At 43.6% G+C, this 23430-nt stretch overlaps 2 long non-coding RNA genes and 1 pseudogene across 4 annotated transcripts; 2 read left to right on the top strand and 1 right to left on the bottom strand.

The window, feature by feature from the left end:
- Positions 1–9141: 9141 nt before the first annotated feature.
- LOC127339050 (uncharacterized) lies at positions 9142–10482 on the top strand (annotated as a pseudogene).
- Positions 10483–11305: 823 nt separating this feature from the next.
- Positions 11306–15417, top strand: LOC127327372 (uncharacterized). Its single transcript, XR_007868526.2, has 3 exons — positions 11306–12728; positions 14261–15053; positions 15198–15417. It is a non-coding gene; the product is annotated as an uncharacterized lncRNA (long non-coding RNA).
- Positions 15418–18995: 3578 nt separating this feature from the next.
- On the bottom strand, positions 18996–21303 carry LOC127339060 (uncharacterized). Of its 3 annotated transcripts, none has more exons than XR_011748980.1 (5): positions 20882–21303; positions 20490–20767; positions 20074–20145; positions 19373–19549; positions 18996–19273 (listed from the first exon to the last, which is right to left on the bottom strand). It is a non-coding gene; the product is annotated as an uncharacterized lncRNA (long non-coding RNA). The 3 variants fall into 3 exon arrangements; XR_011748972.1 differs by having other exon boundaries at positions 20942–21303; XR_011748971.1 differs by lacking the exon at positions 20882–21303 and having other exon boundaries at positions 20490–20859.
- Positions 21304–23430: the final 2127 nt, after the last annotated feature.

Genomic DNA, 23430 nt, shown 5'->3' with positions numbered 1-23430 from the left:
TTCTCATGCATCCAAATACTTGAGCCAACCACTATGCCATTTGTGTCCACCATACCTACCTACTACATGGTATTTCTCCGCCATTCCAAAATAAATTGCTTGAGTGCTACCTTTAAATTTCCATTCTTCACCTTTACAATATATAGCTCATGGGACAAATAGCTTAAAAACTATTGTGGTATTGAATATGTACTTATGCACTTTATCTCTTATTAAGTTGCTCGTTGTGCGATAACCATGTTCCTGGGGACGCCATCAACTACTCTTTGTTGAATATCATGTGAGTTGCTATGCATGTTCGTCTTGTCTGAAGTAAGGGCGATCTACCACCTTATGGTTAGAGCGTGCATATTGTTAGAGAAGAACATTGGGCCGCTAACTAAAGCCATGATCCATGGTGGAAGTTTCAGTTTTGGACATATATCCTCAATCTCATATGAGAAAAATAATTGTTGCTACATGCTTATGCATAAAAGAGGAGTCCATTATCTGTTGTCTATGTTGTCCCGGTATGGATGTCTAAGTTGAGAATAATCAATAGCGAGAAATCCGATGCGAGCTTTCTCCTTAGACCTTTGTACAGGCGGCATAGAGGTACCCCTTTGTGATACTTGGTTAAAACATGTGCATTGCGATAATCCCGGTAGTCCAAGCTAATTAGGACAAGGTGCGGGCACTATTAGTATACTATGCATGAGGCTTGCAACTTGTAAGATATAATTTACATGATACATATGCTTTATTACTACCGTTGACAAAATTGTTTCTTGCTTTCAAAATCAAAGCTCTAGCACAAATATAGCAATCAATGATTTCCTCTTTGAAGGACCAATCTTTTACTTTTATGTTGAGTCAGTTCACCTATTTCTCCCCATCTCAAGAAGCAAACACTTGTGTGAATTGTGCATTGATTCCTACATATTTGCATATTGCATTTGTTATATTACTCTATGTTGACAATATCCATGAGATATACATGTTACAAGTTGAAAGCAACCACTGAAACTTAATCTTCCTTTGTGTTGCTTCAATGCCTTTACTTTGAATTATTGCTTTACGAGTTAACTCTTATGCAAGACTTATTGATGCTTATCTTGAAGTACTATTCATGAAAAGTCTTTGCTATATGATTCACTTGTTTACTCATGTCATTTACATTGTTTTGATCGCTGCATTCACTACATATGCCTTACAAATAGTATGATCAAGGTTATGATGGCATGTCACTCCAGAAATTATCTTTGTTTATCGTTTACCTGCTCGGGACGAGCAGGAACTAAGCTTGGGGATGCTGATACGTCTCCGACGTATCGATAATTTCTTATGTTCCATGCCACATTATTGATGATATCTACATGTTTTATGCACACTTTATGTCATATTCGTGCATTTTCTAGAACTAACCTATTAACAAGATGCCGAAGTGCCGATTCTTTGTTTCTGCTGTTTTTGGTTTCAGAAATCCTAGTAAGGAAATATTCTCGAAATTGGACGAAATCAACGCCCAGGGTCCTATTTTGCCACGAAGCTTCCAGAAGACCGAAGAGGAGACGAAGTGGGGCCACGAGGTGGCCAAACCACAGGGCGGCGCGGCCCAAGCCCTGGCCGCGCCGACCTGTAGTGTGGGCCCCTCGTGACGCCCCTTGACCTGCCCTTCCGCCTACAAATAGCCTTCGTCGCGAAACCCCCAGTACCGAGAGCCACGATACGGAAAACCTTCTAGAGACGCCGCCGCCGCCAATCCCATCTCGGGGGATTCAGGAGATCGCCTCCGGCACCCTGCCGGAGAGGGGAATCATCTCCCGGAGGACTCTACGCCGCCATGGTCGCCTCCGGAGTGATGTGTGAGTAGTCTACCCCTGGACTATGGGTCCATAGCAGTAGCTAGATGGTTGTCTTCTCCTCATTGTGCTTAATTATCGGGTCTTGTGAGCTGCCGAACATGATCAAGATCATCTATCTGTAATTCTATATGTTGTGTTTGTTGGGATCCGATGAATAGAGAATACTTGTTATGTTGATTATCAATTTATGTCTATGTGTTGTTTATGATCTTGCATGCTCTCCGTTACTAGTAGATGCTCTGGCCAAGTAGATGCTTGTAACTCCAAGAGGGAGTATTTATGCTCGATAGTGGGTTCATGTCTCCGTGAACTGGGAAGTGACAGAAATCTCTAAGATTATGGATGTGCTGTTGCCACTAGGGATAAAACATTGGTGCTATGTTCGAGGATGTAGTTACTGATTACATTACGCGCAATACTTAATGTAATTGTCTGTTGTTAGCAACTTAATACTGGAGGGGGTTCGGATGATAACCTGAAGGTGGACTTTTTAGGCATAGATGCATGCTGGATAGCGGTCTATGTACTTTGTCGTAATGCCCAATTAAATCTCACAATACTCATCATAATATGTATGTGCATGGTCATGCCCTCTTTATTTGTCAATTGCCCAACTGTAATTTGTTCACCCAACATGCTGTTTATCTTATGGGAGAGACACCTCTAGTGAACTGTGGACCCCGGTCCAATTCTCTTTACTGAAATACAATCTACTGCAATACTCGTTCTACTGTTTTCTGCAAACAATCATCATCCACACTATACATCTAATTCTTTGTTACAGCAAGCCGGTGAGATTGACAACCTCACTGTTTCGTTGGGGCAAAGTACTTGGTTTGTGTTGTGCAGGTTCCACGTTGGCGCCGGAATCCCTGGTGTTGCGCCGCACTACATCTCGCCGCCATCAACCTTCAACGTGCTTCTTGGCTCCTACTGGTTCGATAAACCTTGGTTTCATATTGAGGGAAAACTTGCCGCTGTACGCATCACACCTTCCTCTTGGGGTTCCCAACGGACGCGTGCTGTACGCGTATCACCAAGCTCAACTCCCTGGCGGTCGGCGCCATGAACTCCGGCGATACAAGCCTCTATTCACCTCGCCGTCAAGCTCTGCGTTCTCACGGTGAGCCCCTGAGTCCCCAGCACCTCCTAGCCCTCTCCCTAACCATCTGTATCGCCGTAGCGCCGAACGCCCGTGAGCGCCGCCGTCGGGCATCACCGCCGCCGCTGCTCCGGCGACCATTAGGGGGTGGCGCCGCCACCACTAGCTTCGCCTCGACGAGTACTTTCCAACGCGCCCCTGCACACGCCCGCGGGAACGCCCTAACGCCGGCGACCATCGCCAACTGCTGCCGGCCAGCAGCCACGTCGCCACGGTGGCGATTTTGACTTGGTCAAGCCATCGTGGCAGCTGGCCTGGCAGCAGCCCCACCAGTCATTGACTGTGGGTGTGATCTGGCCGGGTAACTTTAGTAATTCTCTTTTAAAATTTAAATCCCTTAAATTGCTGCAACTTTACATGAATTTATAAAATTCATTTTTAACTCAGAAAAATAAAAATAAGATATCAAAAAGATCCTAAAAATAAAATCTATCCAATAAAAATATAATATGAAATTTTTATTTTCAATAAAAAATTAATTGTTTAATCATTATTAGTTAATCCTTTTCTTTTATTCTTAATTGAATTCAAATTCAATAATTAGGAAAACTTTCCAAAATAAATAAAAACCAGTTAATAAATAAAGAAAACATTATAACTAATTTTCTTTATTTGTTATTTTTTAAATCCTTGTTAGAGAGATTTAAACCCTGATTAATAATTACCCTAAATATTAAAATCTTTAAAAATAGAAAAATGCCAAATCCAATATTATTATTAATTCAAAATTATTAATAACTTTAACTTTGCAAACAAGTTATTAACTCAAGAATTTTAGGGTAATTAGAAAACCCTAGTTCCATAAGGGAGAAAACTAGAAACCTATCATTTCATGAGAAACCCTAAAACCCTAACTCCATTAGGAACCCTAGTTCCATTATTACATGTGAACCCTAACTTGCTTCTAAACCTAAACCTAGGTTAGAACATATGATCATGACATTTTGATTTCATTCATAGCTCCATAGTAGCAAATAAACAATTGCCAAGTCTTCAGAAAATAATAGAGACCCATCTCTAATACATTGGTATTGCATGTGTTCATGCTTAGCTGATCAAATAGGACCAACCCTAGTTCCTATCTTCTGAGACACCAAACTTAGTTATCCATGCTTAGCATCACACCAATGTGATGAACCTCAGGAGCAACTATGCCAAATCTTGAGCATTACCTAACCATATTCCACTAAACCCTACTAGTGTTGGATACTTATCAACCATCCTATTTAAGGAGCCAATTATTCCTTACTTAATAGAACCAATAGTAAAACCTAGACCACCTCAATCCTAATTGATATACTTCTTATTATTTAAGAAGTATGTTCTTCAAAAGTTATTCTTTTGAAGTAAATAAAGAATCATCATCAACCTTGCTTATAAGGACCTATAAACCTTAGCTAGCTATCACCAATAAGATGAACCAATCCTGATAGCAACCTTGTATGAATAATTGCTTAGAATGCCCAGGCTTAATTCAACCTTACAAGCCCTAGGTGTAGTTGAATCCAACGTTGTTGTGATCCATCTAATACATACTCCAGAAACTAGATGAAACCATAGTCAACCATAGAACCCCACCAACCTAATTATCATACTTGTTCATTATTAAAGAACATGTTCTTCAAAAGTTATTCTTTTGAATTATATAATAAGTAATCATCAACCATGCACTATAGGACTTAAAATTGACAACTGCTCTTTACTTATTATACAACTACTATTCCTGGTTGTGTATGATTGTTACTATGCATTTTACCACCTGCTTATGATTCTAAAACAACACAACCCTGAATAAGAACCTTGTTCGTGAATCACTCTAAAAGTGCAACACACCCTGAACTAATCATTACCATTCACTAAACTTAAATCATCGAGGTTAGATCACGCTTAGAGCGATTGCATCTCATACTTATGCATTATTGCATCATTGCCAATCTTTTAAACATCGTCCTTACCGGACGATGATGCTATTTCAGAATTCGGAGTTATTGCGTATCGAAGACCTTGCCTGCATAATCTTGCAGTCAAGAAAGGCAAGTTCATCACTTGCTCATTCCATTTGAGTATTTTTATCAAATTACTTGCAAAGTACTATGTTTATCACTATTGCATAAAAAGCAAAACCACTATTTTCATAACTATGAATATGACTATGTGGTGGGCAATGGAACCATGGTTTGTGTTGATATGGTGGAGGTTCCATTGCAAGGGTTATATCCATTTAGGATTAAACAACAAATGTCGTCCAGTGATTCTTGTGCCGTAATAACCGTGTTAACCATAAGATCTGGAGTGGGACGGAATAGTCAATTGTATTTCCACCTCTTGTACATCAACGGACGCGCTTTACCGTAGACACTTGTATTCCAAGGGGGCAAGCAGTAGGCTGGGGAAGCCATAAGTTCCCACGGTATTGTCCGTAGACACTTGTCGCCCGAGGAGCAAGCGGTAGGCTGGGGAAGCCATAAGTTCCCCACGGTATTGCGGTCTATGAGGGGTTGCATCTACCGGCGAAGGAGTTTGGTTCGATCCCAGATTGTTGTCGTGGTCGGGGGCCATCCTTAATTGGTATAAGTACACCGGCGAGGACCCAGGGTCGGGGATGCAACAAAGGGTGGGTGTGCGAGGTAGCGAAGGAATATAATTGGCTATGACCTTATACCGGGCCTCACACCAAAGGAAGTGTGGACGGGAAGATCACCCGGTTGGCACCAAGGTTAAGATCTCTTATGGGTAAAGCAACACACCTCTCCAGAGTGTAATGAATCGTGACCTGTCACTCCCTGTTCCGGGATATGGAACTGCGAACGCTGCCGGAAAGGAACTCCATGAAGTTCTAGTAAACCGGTGAAGGCTGGCGGACATAGTTCTTCTGAATAAAAGCAACCTTTTGAAGAAATGGTTATGAAAACTTGCATTGGTATTAGACTTTCTGGTCTAATGCCGTAGCTAGTGCATTAAACACCTCTTTCCTATAATGAACTTGTTGAGTACGCTCGTACTTATCCCACTCTTAAATCCCCTGCTTAGATATGGAGGCATCGAAGGAGGATCTACAGTGCAACTCGAAGGCTGAGGAGTCAACAACTACTTCAAGAGACAGGACCCTGTCAGAGGAGTCAGATACCACATCCAATAAGGAGAAAACCTAGTTTAGCCATTGAAGGGAACTATCTTCCTAAACATAGATCCTATTTAGCTAGAATCTATTCTTAGCCTCTATATTAGTTAAATACTCTACAAATAGAGTTCGTGATAAGACTAGACTATGAGTCGTTCTCATGGAGTTTATTTGCAGTTTTACCTCATTGTAAAGTAGGAGGCTGTGTGGATCTTTAGTAAATAGTTTGTGTTGTAATTCTATAGACATGCCTTGGACCCGCATATGTTTCTGTTGTACCACTCTGAGCGATATAATGCTAGTGGAACGGTGTTTCATTGATGTTATATCAGACTTGTATACTACACCATGCAGTGGTATGCCGGGTCACCACAGTTCCTTTGTGATCTAATCACATGCTTGCAAGCGGTGTTGGTATGATATTACCGAGTGTGCCCCTCTGGTATCTATCCATCACATGATGTACAAATCCTGCTCTTGACTCATACGCATCAACCCATCCCATTGGAATACTTGAGCATCACCTTTATGACTACCCTGTTACGATGTAGCGATTGATAATGTCAAAGCAGCCGCTGCTGACGGTGATTAAATATAGTCTCACAGTCTAAGGATTAGGTTACAGCATTTCATGCTAGTATTGCAATGTTGAACTTTGTGACTTGATCACATTGCAATACCATATGGGTGAGTGTCCATCATGTTGCCACTACTAGGAAAAGGCTTATCACCGGCGCACCAAAATCCCTTATCCCCGGCGCACAAGAGCCCGCCGGTGGGAACGGGCCAGTGATAATCTCTTATTGCCGGCGCACCAGCCCGTGCGCCGGTGGTAACACGAGTTATTGCCGGCGCACCAGCCTAGTGCGCCGGTGGTATTTATTCCAGGATTCAAAAAAATTCAGATCTAGGTCAAGTTCTAGGCCAAGTTCTAGTTCATCATTCTTGCACCTCCATCACCATGGTCGGCGCCATCACCATGGTTGTCGTCTTGGTCATGTCCGTATGAGTGAAAGGAGGTGGCCACCGGAGTGAGAGGAGGTCGTCGGAGAAGCTTGTTGGAGGGAGGCCACCGGAGGTAGAAGCTCGTCGGAGGGAGGTCTAGGAGGTGGTCACCGAGGTGGTCGCTGGTGAGTCTTGAGAAGGTTCTTGCCGGAGAGAGATGAAGAAGGTAGAAGAGGAGAAGGGAAAGTGGAGGGAGAAAAAGAGAAGGTGGCCGGAGGAGGAGGAAAGGAGAAGGTGGCCGGAGGAGGAGGAATGGAGGAGGAGGAGGAAAAGAGAAGGTGGCCGGAGGAGGAGGAATGGAGGAGGAGGAGGAGGAGAAAGAGAAGGAGAAGTGGAGGAGGAAGGGAGAAGTGGAAGAAGAGGAGGAGGAGCCGGCCGAGTCATGCCTATATACCATTGGTTACCGCTGGCGCACCTAGTATGGTGGTGCGCCGGGGGTAATATTTTTCTTTTTTTTTATCAAAATCTAAAAGCTGAAAAAAGTCTTATTTCTGTTTTGAATTTGACGAATCCATTTTTTTTCCAAACGACTATAGGTCGTTGAATTCGAATAGAAAATTTCGCGTAGATACTTTTTGATATAAAAAAGTTTTTCATCGGAGGTCGTATGCAACCAGAAATCCCGTTTTACCGAAAGATGGGGCTATTTTGCATAATATATCGAAATTCATTTTTTCAAATTTTCATTAAAACTAGATTACATAATACATGGACAGTTCAGAGGATTTTATTTTTTGAATTTTTTATCATTTTCATTTATTTTTTCGAAAACTGAAAAGGCGGTCCACGGGGGGGTGGGGGGAGGGAAAATTACATCACCCCTTACTGCCGGCGCACCACCATGTATGTGCGCAACTTACCACCGGCGCACATACATGGTGGTGCGCCGACAGTAAGGTGGTCTCGATTCTCAGTTTCGATACTGACCTGGTTCACCCTTACCCCCGGCGCACAAAACTCTTCCTGCGCCGGCGGTATTGGGTCATCACCGCCGCGGCCGAAACATGGCGCGCCGGTAGTATTTAGCACCGGCGGGCACGGGTTTTGGTGCGCCGGCAATAAGATTTGCGGCTATAGGCCTTTTCCTAGTAGTGTGCCCAACATGACTCCATTATTAATGACTACATGTTCCATGGTCAGCAAATTTTGAGCATATTATTAATCAATGGACTATTCTCAATAGGGATGGGAGTTTATTTGCATACCACATGCGCATTAATGTTTCCGCTCAATACAGTTATAGGATGTCATAAAATTTATTATGAGCAAGCACATATATGATAAAGGAAAACATATTTATTTATTTGCCTCTAGGGCATATATCCAACAATGTATGCCTTGTTTCTAGGTTCCTTCCATATCACCACCTCGCCGCATCAGTGGACGTCATTGGCAGACAGAAAGCTAAAGGAAAGGGCCGGAGATTAACACCTCATGCCGCGGGAGACCGGGATCTCCAGCGCACCACCCCTCACATCTAATCCCTAGAAAAATTGTTCGCGTTTTTTTCTTTTTTGCTACCCATTTACGGAGTGCCATTTAATGAACACTAAGTTAGTCGATTCACAACTCGAGAACATGCAAATACCTCAGGTCTATGACATATTGACATTGCATTTGCATTGTACTTGAGACTAACAAACTACAATCATCCTACTGCATCTCATAGCGGGTCTGTCCCACTCGATGATCTCCATTCCTAAGTTAATATATCGAGTATCAATCGAACCGCGGTATACAGTCAAAGGATATGTGTCCTCATAACCTTATTGACTGGGAGTCTGGGACCATTATTCTCACAAGTCACAGCCAAGTCACATACTTGATGCTGCATCTTAGTGATGATGTTCAAGGAAAATATAAATATATTGTAAATAAATAGGAAAATATCATCATGAGATATCATTGTCTCCAGGACATATTTCCAACCATAATAATTATTGCCTCTCATGCGGTTCTTTCTCATGGCAGGTACGGGAATAGAGAGTCATTAGAGAGAAGATCACGGCATGAGCTGGACCATTGGGTTCCTATCGTACGATCCGAAGTTTAAGGAGCAAATTGATCGCGAGACCTCTTTTGATGATGATTATTTTTTTGAGGTCTGGCCTGGCTCCCTGAGTGTGCGTTATTTTTTTTCATTTTTTTGGTGTTCTTTATACTGCTTTTGATGATGATTAAATAATTAACAGATCGGTGGTCATCTTCTTAAAAACAAATTACCGCACTCAAACCATAGGCACAGAAATATATATGGGTGTAAACTAATTATCTTAATTCCTAGTCAAGTGATGCCATCCAATAATTTCGTATTGTGTGAACATTTTGTCGGTTACAACTCACTTGCGGTTTAAAAATCTCAGTAGCAGCTTTGAAAAATCCCAGTTGCAACCTACCCGCAATAGAAAAAGTTCGAGTTGCAACCCCAAATTGCAACTAAAATCTTGGTTGCAACTCTACTTGCAACTCATGGAGTGCACGAATCGTGTTGCAAATATGTTGGTTGTGAACTTAACTAACTAGGCATTAAGTCAGTTCTCAGCTAATTAAGAATTAGCAGTACCCTATAAATATAATTTGGATCCAGTACTATCGAGCTCGAGCAGGAAACCCTCTGACTTTGTGTTTGTGGGAGGCTACCCAAGTGTGAGCAAGAAAGAGAGAGGGCAAGAACCAGGGAGGAATAGCTCTCTCCGGTGCTTTGCTGTGGTGGGAGGACTGGCAGCTGCGCGTTCTCGTCCTGAGCAGCCAGGCCGCCCACTGGCTCCTCTTCTTCGCTGTATGGGTACGTACCAGTTCATATCCTGCGTAGGTTTAAGCCCGTCATATGGATCGCGTACATAGGCACCGACGCCCTGGCGATCTATGCTCTTGCCACCCTCTTCAATCGGCAGAAGCTGGCTACCCCGGACGGGGAGACCGCCAGCTCCTCCCTGGAGATCTTATGGGCGCCGGTCCTCCTCATCCACCTCGGCGGCCAGCCGCCGATAACTGCCTACGTCCTTGAAGACAACGAGCTATGGCGGCGGCACGTCATAACCCTGGTATCTCAGGTAACCGTTGCCTTGTACGTCTTCAGCAAGTGGTGGTCCGGCGGAGAGAGGATGCTGGTGGCGGCGGTGCTGCTCTTCATCCTTGGCGTCGTGGAATTCAGCCTCAAGCCATGGGCTCTCTGGAGAGCTAGCTTCAGCAGCATGCAGGCCTCCACCAACGTGTCCCTGCCGGCGGCGGCAATGGAAGTGAAAGCAGGTCCTGTGTGCTGCTGGATGATGTGCACTTCAACCTTCGTGGATCTGCTTACACACACACACACACACCCACCCCCCCCCCCCCCCCCCTCCCCCCTCTAAACTTTGTTCTATTTAGACGGCTAGGATCTGCTGATACCCCTTCGTGGGTTGACTTAACATGTGTGTTTGGTTCATGGACAAACATGTACGGGATGGGATAGGATAAAATATGTCTAATTAACGATTAATAGAAAAGGATAAATATGCCATTAACACACCGGTTAATATGTAATTAACGAGTCATTTTCCCTTTGTGGTGGAGGCCGGACCTAGCGGGCGGCCGTCTACCCGTGCCTAGCAAGGTCACTACCCGCACATATTTAGCGAGGCCGTTTCTGTCGACTGGGTGTGGCGCAGACGTAGCAAGCTCGTTGCTCGCCACGCCATGGAGGCCGCCGTCGCCGAGCTAGGGAGCCACGTTGAAAATCAAGCCCGCCGCTTACCGCGCCCTGGAGGCCGCCGATGTCGAGCTGGGGAGCCACGTGGAAAAGCAAGCCCACCGCGCCGTGACATGGTGGCCGCCGCTGAGCTAGAGAGCCACACATATGACGGTGGCAGGTGTCGGAGTCGCGTCGACGACCATGGATTCTCAGGCGGCTAGTGAGATTAGTCATGAAATTAACGGATCATATGGTCCAGCTTTTTTCAGAAATATTCAGCTTTTGGGATGGGATCGTCCATATTTTCTGGTCACGAACTAAACGCACGTTTACCACCTGAACGTCGTTCGCCAGGAGGGGACACCGGAGCACAGCCCATACCAAAACATTTCGTAGTTGAAGAAGAACTCAACCTCTCCCTGGAAAAATATGTTTTTTTTTTCGATATGGGAGCATCGCTCCAGCCTCTGCATCAATAGATGCACATGGCTTTCTTTATTGATAAAAAGTACGTAAATAGTTTACAGAAAGATTCAGAGATACATTCAAGGGAAAGCTAAGGTCAAGATATGAATCAACCAAAGGAAAATGCAACAGAGAGACAGCCTATTCATTTGCTAATCTATTAATATGTCGCCACCCAGTAGCCTGGAAAAAGAAGTCCTGAGCAACCACTAGCATCCGGTTGCATCCAGTAACCATACCCTCCCGCTGTTCCAAAGGGAGAAAGAAAACCCATTGTTGAATCCAATGAGCAGCGCGCCGGATAACCTGCAAAAAATTAGTTCCATTTTGCCTGTTAAAGATAATGTCATTCCTCGTCCTCCAAATAGACCAGCATAAAGCAGAAACACCCACACGGATTTTGTGTTTACCCTGGAAGAATATGTACGAGAGGCAAAGAAGTGCGCAGAGAAACATACTACTACAGAAGGTCTAACCCAGATTGTCTATAACTATAAGATGTTCGTTGACACGCTTTCCCCCTACTCTGAACGCCTGAATGTTCTGAAATGGTTCATCGGGTTTGACAAAGCGCAAACATACAAAGTTATCGGGGATCATCTCAACTATATATTTGGGCTCCTATACACCAGAATGGCATCGGACCTCACTTTACCTGCATACTTATCCTTACTCCTTCCCTTCCTTGCCGTAGCTTCCCTGACGCTCTTCGCCAAGAGCAACAAGGATGGCTACGACAGGAGCGATGTCACCGTGACATACATCCTGTTGGGTTGTACTGTTGCGCAGGAGCTGTTGCCCTGCGTGGTCACTATTTTCCTGAACCGGGCTCTATCGAAGCTGACTTCTTGCCAGGACACGGTCTGCCAGTCCAGCTTCATGTCCTTCTGCGTCCGCAGGAAGAATCCCACCCTGGTGATGAGGCTTCATCTTTTACCACAGCTGGTAAGAGGAGAGGTATGATTAGTCAACGGTCAGGATTAAACGGCCCGACAGCCCATCAACAAGTACACCATCGGAAAAAAAAATTACTATCCCGAAACGGGCCCAACAATTGGCCCAGCAGGAGAGAAGTCGGCAGGCTCCATCACGAGAGCAGTCGCCGGCCTCCCTCAACATCGCGTTCTCCCTGGAGCGTGACCGCCGACGCCATCCCGTCGGCGTCGTCCTTCGCGGAGCACAACCGTCGCCTCCGTCGACACCCTCGCGAGCCTCCGTCAACACCCTCGCCAGCCTCCGTCGTGTGACCGCCGCCGCCATCACGGCATCCCGTCGGCGTCGTCCTGCGCGGAGCGCAACCGCCGCCTCCGTCGACACCCTCGAGATCCCGTTGTCCCGCGTGGAGACCGCTGCCGCCATCGACACCCCGTCCTCCTGCATCTAGGGCGACCGCCACCATCCTGCATCGTGGGTGGCCGCCGCCACCAGCGGATCGGCCCGGTCCTGCATCGCCGGCACCAGGTAGACTATTTCTCTGGTTCTGGTCCATCCAATACTTCCAATCCACCTGAGACAGGAATGAATTGGGTAAGTATGCATCCACAACCTTTAACAGTTTTAGGCAATGGCGGAGATAGATCAATCATACTGGGTGTATATAGTGGATGAAAATCAAATTTAAGAAGGCACGAAACAGAGGAGAGTGACAGCACTCGGTGTTAACACTTTACTGCATGGTTTTGTTCATGTGCTTACAAACTAGCATCTTCATACTACTGTTATCCTGTTATGCTACTCGGTGGATGCGAGTTGACCAACAAAGCAATTTGGCTTCATACCACTTAAATTTGATTTTCATTTTCTTACGTCCCCCCTGACCAGACAGTGGAAAGGCCCAGAGCTTGGCCGACCTGAATAAGAAGGCAAAAACAGCTATGATACAGTGTTTTAGGAACAACCATAGTTCAGAGAATAAAAGCTTTTCTATCGAGAGGTGTAGAGACATTATGTATGGTGATGTGCCTCACATTGCTAGCTCCACATGTGCAGGTGTGCATGTTGTGGCTTGTGAAACTACAATTATCGTGACATAGTAGTCTGATTGTTGAGTCTAATGTCGTCCTTTGTACATGTTGGTTTTATTCGTAATCAGTTTATCACATATAGAAAAAAAGGTGGAGGAAAAATGTGAAGAGATGTTCCAAAAGGGAAGACATTGTTCTGTGATAAAGTTTGTTTTAGATTCAAATCCTTGTTGTACTGTAAAGGCTTTCTGAGTTTATCGAAATTTACTTAGAGAGATACATGTATGATGTCTGGTTCTATTTAGTCAAACTTTAGGAGTTTGGAGGAAAGGTGTGGGATGAAGTTGTAATGGGTGCACGTGATACTTGGTTTCATTTTTAATGAAATCAGGAGCGGGAGCTCCTCAATTCAAAAAAAAGTTTATCTTTGTGATTTATTGTCATTCTGAAAAGGTATTTTCATATAAATACTAAATAATCATGTTTATCCTGCAAATTTTTTACCTCTATTTCATTGATTTGCGAGTGTGATGCATACACTGCTTCCTTAGTTATGTGGTGTTGGCAGATTATTGGATGTTAATTAAGCTGTTATGTAGCCTGTAAGCACCAAATTCAGAAAATTTCTTTTGCAGATAAATTCACAACATGATAAGTCATGCATATAGCGAACCTTATTTGTAGACCTAGTCCTAGGTTTGAAACTAGGCACTTCATTGCATCTTTTAGAGAGAAAAGTAGAGAAGTTATTTGCAGAGATATGAAATCGTTGTGTCAAGTCACCCTAGAACCAACTAAGCTGTTCATTTCAGCACGACAGTAGGTCATCAATGATAGCGCAGACTAATCTAAATTCTAAATTCTCAAATGTCTTTTTGTTCAAGATTATATTTGGATTGCATAAAATATATACAAGAACTACTGCTAAATGTATGAGAGTTGCTTGACCTATCACTTGAAAGTTGAAACAACATATCCTTTTTACTAGACTAGTAACATGAATCTTATTTTGATGATTGTGGTTTTCAGACATGGATGGTCAAGGCCCTGGCGACGAGGAGAGTGAAGAGTATCTCCTCGTGATTTGCTCGAGCACTCTCAGTATTACAAGTCACGTATCCGCAGGAATGAAGAGGAGCTGGATGCCAAAGCTTCGCAGTCGGTACCTTTCACTAAAATATCCGATCACCCACTGTTGAAAAGTGTTGCCCGTATTTATACTCCGGTAATGTTCAAGATGGTAAAGGAGCAGATCATGAAATCTGATGAATGGGAGATTGGTGAGGTGACCCAGCAAGATGCCTTTGGTTTTAGTTGTATTGTAGTCAGTAAATGGGGCAATCATGATGTGACGTGTGTTTTTCGCGAGACCTTGATGGAGAGCGTGTGCTGCCACTGTCGGAAGATGCAGCGTGAGGAAATCCACTGTGCACACGTATTTCGTGTTCTGAAACACCTAGGCTTCCGCGACTTACCTCGTTGATGTATTGCCGTCAGATGGACAATGCAAGCTAAAGCTGGTTTGGAACCCGAGGGCAATAACAGTAGACATGTTTGGTCTGAACAGATGGATCGGTACCGCGAACTCCGAAACAAGACGAATACATTTCTATTCAAAGCTTCATTGAGCATCCAGGAATCACATAGAGTGATGGAATTTTTTAACACTATTTCGTTGGATGACGACGAGAATGCTGAGGCTGGCGAGAATGATGTCAATACTGCTTCCAGAACATTTGGTCTGTTGCCTGCATATTTTTCAGGGGCAAACCAAGCTTTTACTGGGAAAGTTCTCGTGAGAGATTCAGACCCGCGGACTAAGGTAACTGTACCATAATAATAAATTGTGTGCTGCATGTAATGAACACCAAATGTTATCTTCATTGTATCTATATTTTTCCGCCAATATTATTTCTAGTATACGATATGTATTATTTACTGTTTCTTTTGTTTAAACATATACCAGGTGCACTACAAGGAGACCCCCTCTACAGCAACAGACTTATGCGTATCTAAATGTCCATATAGGCGTTGCTAGCGCACTTACCAACAGATAAAATTGCATTGCGTTTTTGGGTGTTGCAAGGGTACAATGCAACGCATATACCTGCGTTGGTAACCAATGGTAATAAGTGTTGCGAAACAGATACGGAATCGAAGCAACAACTATATGTGTTGGTGGAGAAATTCTATGTGGCTTGAAAATTCTATTTCACAAATAATATTTTCTGATGTACAAGATGGAAGATTTATTTTTGGCATCGAGAGAACATAGCTCATACGAGATATACAACCAATAAAACATAATACACAGAATCTGAGTGCGTTGCATCACAAACAATTCAATATTTGTTATTGAACACCATTCCATACAAGAAAATTAGTTGAAATGTAGACATATATATTATTTTGGGAACACCACTGTATACACGGAAATTATCTCAAGAGTAGATAGTTTACATTCTTCCACCATAATATGATATTCTACCTAGTCCTATACATGTTCTTTCTAATATTTAACATATCTAGTGATGGTATCCAAATTGCAAGTCTTACTGATGTATGTGACCTGCATAAACAAAAAGAAAATCAAGTATGAGAGTGACAAAGTAAATGAAGGGTATACTGAATTCTACTAAGGAATTGCTCAAAAGTTTGGAGGTAAACTCATCTTGTTGGCACGGCAAACCTTATTCAGCATGCAAGACATTTTGCTACCCTGTACATATTTTATAGCTCGTCAAACCAAAAAGTGGTAGCAGTTACCACGCAACAGGAAATCTAGACAAGAAATAACCACTGACAGGATCTAAAGGAATAATAATCCATCAAAAATAAAATCAAAATCCTTTAATTAACTCTATTGCCCATCTCACAGCAGATCAAATTCTTATCTAACCAATCCATAGAGTGGTCAATCGATCAAAGAATCACAAAGTAAAACCTGACACGCTATAAATCATAAAAAAGGGAGGAATTCATACATTCCAGTCCTGCTGGTGCTGGTTGTTCCTGCTGATGCACGCCTGCTTGCACCTTGTTGCTGCGTCGCATTTCATGCCACACCACCAGTAGCACTGCTGCCTCTACCTCCAGAGCCATCACACATATCTAAAATGGGATAGCACAGGATTATCTCAAGTTCAAGAACAATGAATATATCAAGGTGCATTGATTAACTGCAGGTTCACATACAATATTTGGGAAAAGAGTAGTTATGGTATTGGTGGTCTGATCGATACACTAATAATATTGAGACAAAAATAGGTAAGCTACAGTTCTTAGGTATAACTTAGGATAGAGATACTTGGGGAAATTAAGTCTTGATATTAAGGAAAGACACTATTTCTAATATCTCATATGAGCGACTGACATATGTGTGAAGCGGTTGTACTTTCAGAAAAGGGAAAGAGGTACCTCAAATCCAAAATGCAATGGATATGTTATTTGATCTCCTTTGCCGGACTGACGTGGCCTTCTCCATTTCTAGCCAAGTGACCTGATGCATCAAACACAACTATATCCAGAAGCTTTGGATCAAACGGATCTTGGATCAAAGCCAATAATCCTGGCCTCAGTACGTACAACCCAGATCTATTAGTAAGTATTCAATTTCCCAGCTTAATTACTTGCAAGGATGAAACCATGGAAACTTGCAAATAAAATCATACCATACTCATATGTATCTTTTGACAGCCACTATTGCAGAAAATAAAACAGCTAGACGAATATCATCTATAAGTACTGTCCGTGTCAATTATGGTGAGTGGCCAACTGTAACATAATATCCCATTAGATTGAGCTGATTGGTATCTAACCAATCCAAATAGCAAAAAGTAAATGCAGACGAGAAGCAGCCGACGGCAAGGATGCACAAAAATACCTAGAAAAATGGAGAACACGGTAAGCCAAAGGAAAAGTGGAGATGGATTTGACAGAGAAAAAAAGGAAATCACACCGCGATGACGAACTTCTGACGTGCCCTTGCTCCGCCGCGGCCTCCGTGGTATATCTTGCCGTCGTGAATCTTCAAGAAACACTACATCATGGAGTACCCCAAATCAATCTTGGTTGTCCGATTAGCCCTTCGAGAAGATCTCGCTCCCGATCCTAACAAGAGGAGGCGAGTACTGGAACATGTTTGCGCATCACCGGCCGCCACTAGTCACCAGCGAGGGAGGCCTGCTCGCCAATGGCTGAGAGGCGCCCTTAATTTTGCAGTGGAGGGAGGCGGCTAGGTTATGGGGAAGAGAGCGAAGTGGGAATATGCCTTGGTGCGTTCGTTGTTGGTGGGTTAAAAGCCTATCGTGCTTAGTGGGCTGGGATCTCATAATTGGATAATTCCTTGGATACAATGCAATCTCTATACTAAATAACAGATCTGGCTCCGACACATATATATGTATCTACCAAAAAAAAATGCAACGGATAGTTATGGCGTTGCTAAGTACGTATAGCTATATGGGGTATTTTCTTGTAGTGGTGGTATGTGATTTGAAGCAAAAGGTGCTGCTGTGTCGTCTTCCGAAGGTGGTTCTCTTCCCAACGTGTGATGATTCTGGTACATGGATGTGGCGATGTTCTGATAAGGTTTTAGGCTTAGCTCTGAAACACGAAACACATTTTCTTATTTGCTTATTCTGAAATGTCAGTTACATATGTGTTCAGTGTCAATTTTATGACATACGCCAGTATAGATGAACTCTGCTCTGACTTTCCGTTTTCTCATTTCCTTGTGCATCTGATTTAGTATTATAGCTTTGCTTTGTGGGCTAGTGGGTACAAAGTATCAGGGCTGAGAGCCTGAGAGTGTGTAGACAAAGGAGCAGCTTTAACCAGTGATAATGGCGTTCTAAGTTTGCTTGTTGTTGTGGAGTATTCCTGTCAAGTTCTGTGAACATGGGAATCGGAAAAGAATTTGCTCACTATCTTTGATTTCTATTACAGTTGTCTGTGAATTTTGTATTTCTGAATTATAGCCCTGGTGTTTTACAAATATAGGCCAGCTAACAGGTGGATTTCTGAATAAGACAATGACTTAATTTTGCACCATCAGCTAACAGGTGGATTTCTGAATGATATGGTACTGTTATGGATTGTATTTTCGTATTACCGATCTACATTGATTTTCTCAGAAAGATATAGTGTAACAGACATAGCCCGGAATTGATAGTACAAAGGACAAAACAGGCCCGACAGGGTGCGGATACTGGAGCAAACAAGCGTTCTGCTGTAGGTGTTTCGTCAGTCCAGAGGCAGACAGCAACAAGGCTGAAGTGATGTGGTTTTGATTAAAATTCAACCTTGCCATTTGTGCTTAATGTATTTTTACTTCTCCCCTGCTTTACCTGTTTCTTATTCTAATCCATGTAAAGGGAGATGGATTAGATTAGACAAGCTACTCCTGAGAAAATAAATATCTGTGAAAATGTGGGAGTTATTATTTTTCCTTTCCGCTAGAATAAATATGTGGATTTTGCCCGCCCGAGACATGCTGCTCTGTAATTTTTTTCTAGACCAGCTTCCTGGAATTCAGTTACGGGCTCAACAATTACAGTACATCACCTATATCTCTGGTATTCCCCTTCTTTGTATAGCTAGGGTCTGATTTAATGTTTGTAAATCTAGCACTCTCTCGCAGTCTCTCGTTTGTAACTAACTATACACTAGAGCGAGGAATTTCTTTTGTCTACTTCGGCTGAGTTTGAGAGTGCAATTGAACTATTTGAAAAGTAGCATAAAGAGTATTTTGAATCATACAAGATAAAGATTATAACACGCCAGATTTCTCGATCAGACAAAATGACAAACTCTGTTCGAAACATTATAAACTAAAGTAAAGACTTTGTAGTACGAAATTCTAGTTCGGAACATTGTAAAACTAAAGTAAACACCAGAGAAAAGGATCATAGCAAATTTCGATCATGCCTCGCCATAAAGACCAGGACCTGTGCCGTCGATCTTGCCACGCCAGGTCTTAAACTTATGCTTGCGGCTCAGGTCTTTGTCATTGTCAGGGTAGAAATCAGTGCCATCCATAATCTGCTAATATTACCAATCTTACTCGCAGAAGAAAAAATAAACATTGGAATCTGAAATATGACAAATATATTATGATTAGATTTTGAAAACAGACCATACCTTTTCAGAATCACCTTGCTTCAGCATGCTCTGAAATACAGCAAATATTTTATGTCAGCTTTTCATCCTTTGCTGATCTTCTTTATGTTCTGTAATATATAAAGATCAAAAGCGCCTATTCCAGCAGCATCAGATCCTCTCATGCTTCTCAGTTTCCGGCAGATAGTAGTAAAGATACTGCAAGGAAAAATATTGAGGTGGAGGAATTACTGGAACTATCACTTATTCAGTTTATAACCTATAGGTCAATGAAAGCTACAGCAATATGACATGTAATCAATTCAGAAAATTTATTGAAAACATTTTATTAGACTTCACTAAAACATAAGTTTCAAAAGTTATGAATCCTAATGTAACTAAATTTCCTTATTAGCGGCATATGAGGAAATGTCAGTTTGCTATCCAGGTTGTAGCCTAGTGAACATCTATCTGAGATTGCCTCAAATGGTTGCAAGGGGCTGCATAATCCGGCATGTTAATATAGCGAAACCTGGCCCTAGTACTCTAGAATTCAGAGAGATAGAAGCAACAACAGATGGAGATTCAGTTCCACGAGATAGGTTTTGGTTTACAACAATGCAAACTTTGTGAGAAGTGTACTTGATTTCTTTTATCGACAAGACAGAACAAATTAAATCTAGAAAATAGAGATAAAAGTCTCCAAAGACTGAGCATCAGTATGGAGTGTGTGAGAGACGGACCCTTCAACATTTCCTTTCCCACAGTTATCTTTGAATGACATGCATTCACTCTTCATCCTAGAAGCACCAATGCTGCATCGAGTTGTCAAATGTCAATGCTAGATCAAATTTATTACCAAACACATAACAGTCCAGAGTCATGCTTTCATTCAACAGCATTTCCCAGAAATCAAGAGTGCTTAAGCCAGAGAAATTAAGACAATTAGTTAAGTACTCTTAGCCTTCATTTGAAGAACAAAAAATATGGTTCCAGAAAGGGTGTGCCAACTTCCCTACATGCCTAGCTAAACTCAAAGTCATGATAGTTCTTGTGGTATGCAAAAGAATGAAGCTGAAGGCCGATGATGCTGAATCTTTCGCACTACATCCCTCATGGGCAAGTGAACAAAGATATCAAGAACCAATTGTGTAGTTACCTGGAACAGCTGCCTTTCAGTTGCTGCATGTATGCATCCCACCTATTGAAATCTCTGAGTTAAGTCTAAAATTGCAGCTTGCATGGTCTAAATATGTTTCTTTTTTCATTCAGTAAAGGGGCTCTTATCCCTATACTTGGTACTTACAAAGCTTGCTCAAGGTTTGATATTAGCCTGCCTGAATCTTTGAAAAACAACACAGCAACTTCTTCCACAAAATTAGGACTAGCTTCATCCTGCAAGTCCTCCACCTGACGAAATTGCTCATCAAGGTGACCCTGTCATAAGAATGTTATTTTCTAAATCAGCATGTGATTTATTCCAGAGAACCATGAAAAATGTAGAATGGTGATGATGGGATAAGAAATGGGAGGCTTCCTGCATAAACATACGCCAAAAATGGTTGAAAGCTCCCTGAGCAAAAGTAAGATATATTATTGAGGGAGGCCGACCCGGACGCCGACCGCGGCGCAGACAGCGGAGTCGGGATGGGAATGGGATGGAGAGGCCGAGATCCTCCGCCACGATGACCCGGACGCCGACCGCGGCGCAGACGGCGGAGTGGGGACGGTAATGGGGATGGAGAGGCCGAGATCCTCCGCCACGACGACCCGGACGCCGACCGCGGCGCAGACGGCGTAGTCGGGATGGGAATGGGGATGGAGAGGCCGAGATCCTCCGCGCGATGGTGAGGATGGAGGCCGAGGAGCCGTTGTCCACCGTCGTGGCGCCGGAGTTGGGATGGACACGGCGGCGGCGGAACCTCTCTCGTGGTGGAAGAACGAACAGGAATGCTCACCCACGATCTGGTCGGCAGCTAATGGGGCTGGACCAATCTACTGGGCTGGGCCTGTCAATTGGGCCGGACCACCGATGTTTTTTCATTTTTTAGGTGCGAAAATTGTGAGAGGTAACATACCTCTCTCGTTTTCAGCTGTGGTATGAATTTTTTTGGACCATTGGATGGACGAAAATTAATGGCTATTATTTATTTGAGGGTAGCACAAAACAACTCGGTGATGAAGCTTGCTGCCTTCAACGGTATTAGGGAGTACATCAACAAGCAGTGGTATTGGCAGGTGCCTACAGCCCTCCAGATCACTGGGCTGGTTAGTCAGCATGTGAAAAGTGGGTGGAAGAAGTGCATACACGATGTTGCAAGCTACAAGAGATTCAAAAATCTCAGGGGGGAACGGGCACATGGGAGGCATCCTCAGCTTCAGCTTCAGTGGAGCTTGGAAAGGCCGTTTGACCAGAGCGTCTTTCTCTGGCACATGGCCACCGACCTTTGCTTTCACAACCATGGCACTGGCAGCACAGCCTCTCGCGGACAAGAAGAGTGTATCAATGGAATCAGAGTGATATCCAACTACATGATGTACCTACTATCCATCCCTCCTCATATGCTAATGCTCGGCACCAGACCGGGAATCCTGGACTTGGCTATCTATGAGCTCGACATCATCTTGAAAGGCAGCAATGTGTCGCTCCACAACGAAGAGGCGCTCGCACAGGAAATCATGAACACGGTGAAGTCGACGGCCCCTGTTCCTACACATGAAGTCATGGTGCATACTGCTAAGGTGGAGCAGCCGGTCACAATCAGAGGTACTTCTTGTTGTACTCTTTTGTTTCTTTTCCCGAGTTTGAGTATATTAACAAAATCTTTTGGTGCATAAGGCTAATTCGGTCTTTACAACACTCCACACCGCAGAACGGACATACACTATTACCCACATTCCGGAGGCATGTCGCCTCGCTGAAGAGCTAATGAAGCTGGGAGAGGAGGCGAGGTGGACAGTGATCCGAGGTGTGTGGGTGGAGATGCTATGCTACTCTGCAAGCAGATGCAGGGGCTATCTACATGCCAAGAGCCTAGGTGAAGGTAGGGAGTAGTACCTCACAACCGTCTGGCTCCTCTGGGCGTTCCTCGGCATGGAAACCTTGGCATCCATGATTCAGAGTCCAGAGCCTACAGACAAAGAAGATATAAATTATGGTGATGATGAGAATGATGATGATGATGAGGAGGAGGAGGAGAAGGAGGAGGAGGAGGAGAATGAGAAGAAAGAAAAGAAAAGGGAAGGCGCTTCAACTTCTCAAGTCCAAGGCCAAGCTGATCAACCCGTGGAGATGTGCCCAGTTTGATGGATGGCAGTCCGTGGTCGTTCAAAGTCTGCGCCATATGTGTACTAGTACAATGTCTTGGTGAGCACAATTTGTGTATGTATTGAGATTTGAGAATAAACGGAGGCTAACGCTCTCTCCTATTGTACCGCTTAATAAACTGCTCAATGACCATGGTCGACCCTTCGCCCATGCTTTTCCTGTAAGTTGTCGTGCAGGAAACCAACAAGGCGGCGTGTGGAACCAACACACTCACGTCTCACGGGCTTCACCAGGACGGAATTCCACGCGCATCCAGACCGCCGATCTTGCATGTTGCCTTCCAGCCACAACAGAAAAAGTTTCAGGTGGGATGGGATTTTCCAACTATCCCCTGTCCCATCCCATCCCCTGCCATCCGTTTACCAAACACGCTATTAATCCCATTTGTCCCTCTAAGAACTTTCACTAATCCCGTACGGGCTAATTAATCTCCTGCCTATCCCTATTGGTCCCGACGGGCAGGATCAGTTGGGATACGGGCATCCCATGTCCGTCCCACTTGCAACGCTAACAACAGATGGCAGCCACGAACAATCTCTTGAGAATGGGTGCTTACCCGGCACCACCTCAAGCTCCTCTTTCCTTTTCTCGAGAGTCCACATAGCATGCATACTCTCGATTAAGTTCCTCTTTTTAGACGATTTCATCTACTACTGCAATTATATTAGAGCTAGAACCGGCAGTTTTAATACACCATAAAATAATCCTGAATACGTGGCAAATCCAACCGATACTAATGCATCGCGATCATACGTGGCAGATCTATTATTAA

The sequence above is a fragment of the Lolium perenne genome, chromosome 1 (assembly GCF_019359855.2).
Source record: "Lolium perenne isolate Kyuss_39 chromosome 1, Kyuss_2.0, whole genome shotgun sequence".
Classification (NCBI taxonomy): Eukaryota; Viridiplantae; Streptophyta; class Magnoliopsida; order Poales; family Poaceae; genus Lolium; species Lolium perenne.
The sequence above is the reverse complement of the archived record's forward strand: the minus strand, read 5'-3'. Positions and strand labels throughout refer to the sequence as shown.